The sequence below is a fragment of the Arachis ipaensis genome, chromosome B3 (assembly GCF_059453495.1).
Source record: "Arachis ipaensis isolate K30076 ecotype BB chromosome B3, ASM5945349v1, whole genome shotgun sequence".
Classification (NCBI taxonomy): Eukaryota; Viridiplantae; Streptophyta; class Magnoliopsida; order Fabales; family Fabaceae; genus Arachis; species Arachis ipaensis.
The window spans coordinates 87,567,936-87,575,616 of NC_142438.1; the positions used below are offsets into that span (position 1 = coordinate 87,567,936).

A 7,681-nucleotide genomic window follows, 5' to 3' on the forward strand; every position below is an offset into this window, starting at 1 on the left:
TTATCTTTTTCAAAAATATCTTCTCAAAATATCTTTTCTAACTTCCTAACTTCTTATCTTTTCAAAATTTGTTTCAACTAACTAACTAACTTTTTGTTTGTTTCTTAACTTTTTCAAAACTACCTAACTAACTCTCTCTCTCTCTAATTTTCGAAAATATCTCTCCCTTTTTCAAAAATTTCTTTTTAATTAACTAATTATTTTTATTTTTTATTTTTGAATTCAAAAATTTTCGAAAAATACTAACTAATTTTCAAAAACCAATTTTCAAAAATCACTAACTCTTTTTCAAAATAATTTTCGAAAATTATTCCTCCCCCATCTCATTCTATTTATTCATTCATGTCCTAACATCTCATCTCACATTCCAATCCTCACAGTTGTGTTTCTTCCTTTACATCACATCCTTTATCTCCCCCTCTTCTTCTACTTACAAAGGGATCCCTATACTGTGGTATAAAGGATCTCTATTATTATTATCATTTTTCTGGCCATTCTTCCTTGTCATATGAGCAGGAGCAAGGATAAGAACATTCTTGTGGAAGCAGATCCAGAACCTGAAAGGACTCTGAAGAGAAAATTAAGAGAAGCTAAAATACAACAATCCAGAGATAACCTTTCAGAAATTTTCGAACAGGCAGAGGAGATGGCAGCCGAAAATAATAATAATGCAAGGAGGATGCTTGGTGACTTTACTGCACCTAATTCCAATTTACATGGAAGAAGCATCTCCATTCCTGCCATTGGAGCAAACAACTTTGAGCTGAAACCTCAATTAGTTTCTCTGATGCAGCAGAACTGCAAGTTTTATGGACTTCCATCTGAAGATCCTTTTCAGTTCTTAACTGAATTCTTGCAGATATGTGATACTGTTAAGACTAATGGAATAGATCCTGAAGTCTACAGGCTCATGCTTTTCCCTTTTGCTGTAAGAGACAGAGCTAGATTATGGTTGGATTCTCAACCTAAAGACAGCCTGAATTCTTGGGATAAGCTGGTCACGGCTTTCTTAGCCAAGTACTTTCCTCCTCAAAAGCTGAGCAAGCTTAGAGCGGATGTTCAAACCTTCAGACAGAAAGAAGGTGAATCCCTCTATGAAGCTTGGGAAAGATACAAACAGTTGACCAAAAAGTGTCCTTCTGACATGCTTTCAGAATGGACCATCCTGGATATATTCTATGATGGTTTATTTGAGCTATCAAAGATGTCACTGGACACTTCTGCAGGTGGATCCATTCACCTAAAGAAAACGCCTGCAGAAGCTCAAGAACTCATTGACATGGTTGCTAATAACCAGTTCATGTACACTTCTGAAAGGAATCCTGTGAGTAATAGGACGCCTATGAAGAAGAGAGTTCTTGAGGTTGATACTCTGAATGCCATATTGGCTCAGAACAAAATATTGACTCAGCAAGTCAATATGATTTCTCAGAGTCTGCATGGAATGCAAGCTGCATCCAACAGTACTCAAGAGGCACCTTCTGAAGAAGAAGCCTATGATCCTGAGAACCCTGCAATAGCAGAGGTAAATTACTCAGGTGAACCTTATGGAAACACCTATAACTCAACATGGAGAAATCATCAAAATTTCTCATGGAAGGATCAAAAGCCTCAACAAGGCTTTAATAATGGTGGAAGAAACAGGTTTAGCAATAGCAAACCTTTTTCATCATCAACTCAGCAACAGACAGAGAACTCTGAACAAAATGCTTCTAATTTAGCAAATCTAGTCTCTGATCTATCTAAGGCCACTGTAAGTTTCATGAATGAAACAAGGTCTTCCATTAGAAATCTGGAAGCACAAGTGGGCCAGCTGAGTAAAAGGATCACTGAAATCCCTCCTAGTACTCTCCCAAGCAATACAGAAGAGAATCCAAAAGGAGAGTGCAAGGCCATTGACATAAGCACCATGGCCGAACCTATGAGGAGAGGAGAGGACGTGAATCCCAAGGAGGAAGACCTCCTGGGACGTCCAGTAATCAATAAGGAGCTTCCCTCTGGGGAACCAAGGGACTCTGAGGCTCATCTAGAGACCATAGAGCTCCCATTGAACCTCCTTATGCCCTTCATGAGCTCTGATGAGTATTCCTCTTCTGAAGAGAATGAGGATGTCACTGAAGAGCAAACTGCCAAGTTTCTTGGTGCAATCATGAAGCTGAATGCCAAATTGTTTGGCATTGATGCTCGGGAAGTTGAACCTCCCTTGTTCATCAATGAACTAAGTGATCTGGATCAACTGACATTGCCTCAGAAGAGACAGGATCCTGGAAAGTTCATAATACCCTGTACCATAGGCACCATGATCTTTAAGGCTCTGTGTGACCTTGGTTCAGGAATAAACCTCATGCCCCTCTCTGTAATAGAGAAACTGGGAATCTATGGGGTGCAAGCTGCTAAAATCTCACTAGAGATGGCAGACAGCTCAAGAAGACAGGCTTATGGACAAGTAGAAGATGTATTAGTAAAGGTTGAGGGCCTTTACATACCTACTGATTTCATAGTCCTGGATATTGGAAAGGAAGAGGATGAATCCATCATCCTAGGAAGACCTTTCCTAGCCACAGCAAGAGCTGTGATTGATGTTGACAGAGGTGAAATATTCCTTCAATGGAATGAGGACTCCCTTGTGTTTAAAACTCAAGGATCTCCCTCTGCAACCATGGAGAGGAAGCAGAAAAAGCTTCTCTCCAAGCAGAGTCAACCAGAGCCCCCACAGTCAAACTCTAAGTTTGGTGTTGGGAGGCCACAACCAAACTCTAAGTTTGGTGTTGAACTCCCATATCCAAACTCTAAGTTTGGTGTTGGAGAGTCTCAACAAAGCTCTGCACATCTGTGAGGCTCCATGAGAGCCCACTGTCAAGCTATTGACATTAAAGAAGCGCTTGTTGGGAGGCAACCCAATGTTTATTTATCTAACTATATTTTTCTTAGTTATGTGTCTTTATAGGTGCATGATCATGAGGAGTCACAAAATAAATATAAAAATTGAAAACGGAATCAAAAACAGCAGAAGAAAAATCACATCCTGGAGGAGCATGTGTCTGGCGTTCAAACGCCAGAACAGAGCATAGTTCTGGCGCTGAACGCCCAGAATGGGAGCATCCTGGCGCTGAACGCCCAGAACAAGCATGGTTCTGGCGTTCAACGCCAGAAATGGCAGCAAAGGGGCGTTGAACGCCCAAAATGGGCACCAACCTGGCGCTGAACGCCCAGAGTTGTGTGCAAGGGCATTTTACATGCCTAAATTGGTGCAGGGATGTAAATGCCTTGACACCTCAGGATCTGTGGACCCCACAGGATCCCCACCTACCTCATCATCTCTCTTCCCATTCATGATCATCCCTTCTACTTTCCATTTACCACTCACACCCATACAACCACTACCTTCAAAATTCAACATCTCTCTCCCACCCAATCCCACCCTTATGGCCGAACACACACTCCCATCCATCTCCTCCATATCTTCTTCTTATTCTTCAGTCTTTCTTCTTTTGCTCGAGGGCGAGCAACATTCTAAGTTTGGTGTGGTAAAAGCATAGCTTTTTTGTTTTTTTCCATAACCATTGATGGCACCTAAGGCCAGAGAAACCTCTAGAAAGAGAAAAGGGAAGACAAAAGCTTCCATCAAGGGTCTATAGCTCAGTGGTAGAACATTTGACTGCAAATCAAGAGATCCCTGAGACACATCAGGGGATACATTTTCTTCCACACAATTATTGGAAGCAACTAAGGGTGGAACATCAAAAGCACTCCATCATCCTTCATGAAATCAGAGAAGATCTAAAAGCAATGAAGGAGGAGCAGCAAAGACAAGGAAGAGACATAGAAGAGCTCAAGGACATCACTAAGGTGGATTCATTCCTTGTTCTTATTTCTTCTGTTTTTCGTTTTCTATGTTATGTGCTTATCCATGTTTGTGTCTTCATTACATGATCATTAGTAGTTAGTAATTTTGTCTTAAAGTTATAAATGTCCTATGAATCCATCACCTCTCTTAAATGAAAAATGTTTTAATTCAAAAGAACAAGAAGTACATGAGTTTCGAATTTATCCTTGAACTTAGCTTAATTATATTGATGTGGTGACAATGCTTCTTGTTTTCTGAATGTATGCTTGAACAGTGCATATGTCTTTTGAAATTGTTGTTTAAGAATGTTAAATATGTTGGCTCTTGAAAGAATAATGACTAGGAGACATGTTATTTGATAATCTGAAAAATCATAAAAATGATTCTTGAAGCAAGAAAAAGCAGCAAAGAACAAAGCTTGCAGAAAAAAAAAATAGGTGAAAAAAATAGAAAGAAAAAGAAAAAGCAAGCAGAAAAAGCCAATAACCCTTAAAACCAAAAGGCAAGGGCAAATAAAAAGGATCCCAAGGCTTTGAGCATCAGTGGATAGGAGGGCCAATAGAATAAAATCCTGGTCTAAGCGGCTAAACCAAGCTGTCCCTAACCATGTGCTTGTGGCGTGTAGGTGTCAAGTGAAAACTTGAGACTGAGCGGTTAAAGTCAAGGTCCAAAGCAAAAGAAGAGTGTGCTTAAGAACCCTGGACACTTCTAATTGGGGACTTTAGCAAAGCTGAGTCACAATCTGAAAAGGTTCACCCAATTATGTGTCTGTGGCATTTATGTATCCAGTGGTAATACTGGAAAACAAAGTGCTTAGGACCACGGCCAAGACTCATAAAATAGCTGTGTTCAAGAATCATCATACTGAACTAGGAGAATCAATAACACTATCTGAAATCTGAGTTCCTATAGATGCCAATCATTCTGAACCTCAATGGATGAAGTGAGATGCCAAAACTATTCAAGAGGCAAAAAGCTATAAGTCCCGCTCATTTGATTGGAGCTATGTTTCATTGAGAGTTTGGAATTTATAGTATATTCTCTTCTTTTTATCCTATTTGATTTTCAGTTGCTTGGGGACAAGCAACAATTTAAGTTTGGTGTTGTGATGAGCGGATAATTTATACGCTTTTTGGCATTATTTTTAGTATGTTTTTAGTAGGATCTAGTTACTTTTAGGGATGTTTTCATTAGTTTTTATGTTAAATTCACATTTCTGGACTTTACTATGAGTTTGTGTGTTTTTCTGTGATTTCAGGTATTTTCTGGCTGAAATTGAGGGACTTGAGCAGAAATCAGATTCAGAGGTTGAAAAAGGACTGCTGATGCTGTTGGATTCTAACCTCCCTGCACTCAAAGTGGGTTTTCTGGAGCTACAGAACTCGAAATGGCTCGCTTCCAATTGCGTTGGAAAGTAGACATCCAGGGCTTTCCAGCAATGTATAATAGTCCATACTTTGGCCAATAATTGACGACGTAAACTGGCGTTCAACGCCAGCCTTCTGCCCAAATCTGGCGTCCAGCGCCAGAAAAGGATCCAAAACCAGAGTTGAACGCCCAAACTGGCACAAAAACTGGCGTTCAACTCCACAAATGGCCTCTGCACGTGCAACACTCAGGCTCAGCCCAAACACACACCAAGTGGGCCCCGGAAGTGGATTTATTCATTAATTACTTACTCATGTAAACCCTAGTAACTAGTTTAGTATAAATAGGACCTTTTACTATTGTATTAGGCATCTTTGGATTACCTTATGATCCTCTGATCACGTTTTAGGGGGCTGGCCATCTCGGCCATGCCTGGACCTTCACTTATGTATTTTCAACGGTAGAGTTTCTACACTCCATAGATTAAGGTGTAGAGCTCTGCTGTTCCTCAAAGATTAATGCAAAGTACTACTGTTTTCTATTCAATTCTTCTTATTTCGCTTCTAAGATATTCATTCGCACCCAAGAACGTGATGAAGGTGATGATTATGTGTGACGCTCATCATCCTTCCCCCTTATGAACGCGTGCCTGACAAACACTTCCGTTCTACATGAATTAAGCTAGAATGAGTATCTCTTAGATCTCCTAACCAGAATCTTCATGGCGTAAGCTAGAATGATGGCGGCATTCAAGAGAATCCGGAAAGTCTAAACCTTGTCCGTGGTATTCCGAGTAGGATTCAATGATTGAATGACTGTGACGAGCTCCTAACTCGCGATTGCAGGGCGTTAGTGACAGAGGCAAAAGGATAGTAAATCCTATTCCAGCATGATCGAGAACCGACAGATGAATAGCCGTGCCGTGACAGGGTGCGTGAGCATATTATTCACTGAGAGGATAAGATGAAGCCATTGACAACGGTGATGCCTCCAGACGATTAGCCGTGCCGTGACAGGGCATTGGATCATTTTCCCGAGAGATGACCGAAAGTAGCCATTGACAGTGGTGATGTATCACATAAAGCCAGCCATGGAAAGGAGTAAGAATGATTGGATGAAGATAGCAAGAAAGCAGAGGTTCAGAGGAACGAAAAGCATCTCCATTCGCTTATCTGAAATCCCTGCCAATGAATCTACATAAGTATCTCTATCCCTTTTATTGTTTATTTTAATCTAATAAAATATCATGTTTAAATCTGCCTGACTGAGATTTGCAAGGTGACCATAGCTTGCTTCAAGCCAACAATCTCTGTGGGATCGACCCTTACTCACGTAAGGTTTATTACTTGGACGACCCAGTACACTTGCTGGTTAGTTGAACGGAGTTGTGTCCATACATACATAGAGCCACAATGAGGATTCAATACAATTATATATTGTTACTCTCACACAATAACAAAGAGTACTACATTAATGTGATCACAACTTCGTCCACCACCATGCCCCACCAAATCCTAGAAAAAAGGACCCCCGTACAACTCCAACAAAAGCTTGAGCAGAATATTTAGCCGATGGGGGTAATCCGGACCGACTTTATCGTTTGGATGGAGTAGCCCATATAGCTGGTGTTATCAATGAAGAGGTTAGTGCGAACTTGTTCTTTTAAAATAGGAGTGAATCAGTTTTTTTTTTTATATTTTTACCTTTGGTGTGTTAGAATGTTAGTCATTATGTACCGTCGCTAAGTTAGATAGGATTTCCATACAAGTGGTTTTGTCAGTGAATGATGTTAGTGATTTTGTTAGTGGTTTTGTTAGTGAATCATGTTAGTGGTTTTGTTAGAGGTTTTGTTAGTGGTTTTGTTAGTGATTTTGTTAGTGGTTTTGTTAGTGAATGATGTTAGTGATTTTGTTAGTGGTTTTGTTTGTGAATGATGTTAGTGATTTTTATATTCTGGTACATTCTGTGTTGCAATCCCGGTGATGTATTTCAAACATGCGACGGCAGCAGGGTATGCGTCTGGACGAGAGGTACGTTCCGTACTTGCAGATGACCGGCTTATACCATCTTGCCAGGATGAACTAGAGATGGTTCAGACTGGATGAGCCCCTGGTCAGTGCGTTCGTTGAGCGCTGGCGTCTGGAGACGCACACATTTTATATGCTGTTCAGGGAGTGCACTATTACACTGCAGGACATGGCATTCCAGTTAGGACTACCGATCGATGGACATTATGTTAGTGGTTTCCTAACAGATTTTCAAATGTACATCAAGGGTGGTCGGCTAGCTTGGGTGTGGTTCCAGGACTTGCTGGGTGTGTTACCTCCTGCAAACCAAATCCAAAAGTTTGCAGTGAACTACAGCTGGTTCCAAGAGACATTTGGAGAGCTTCCTAAGGGAGCCGATGAGCCCACGATTAGGAAGTATGCCTGGGACTATATCATAATTCTGTTAGGGACTCAGCTA

At 40.7% G+C, this 7,681-nt stretch overlaps 1 non-coding gene across 1 annotated transcript; it reads right to left on the reverse strand.

Moving 5' to 3' along the window:
• Positions 1–1,042: 1,042 nt before the first annotated feature.
• On the reverse strand, positions 1,043–1,150 carry LOC148571475 (small nucleolar RNA R71). Its single transcript, XR_015908636.1, has one exon. It is a non-coding gene; the product is annotated as a small nucleolar RNA R71 (small nucleolar RNA).
• Between the last annotated feature and the right edge of the window lie 6,531 nt (positions 1,151–7,681).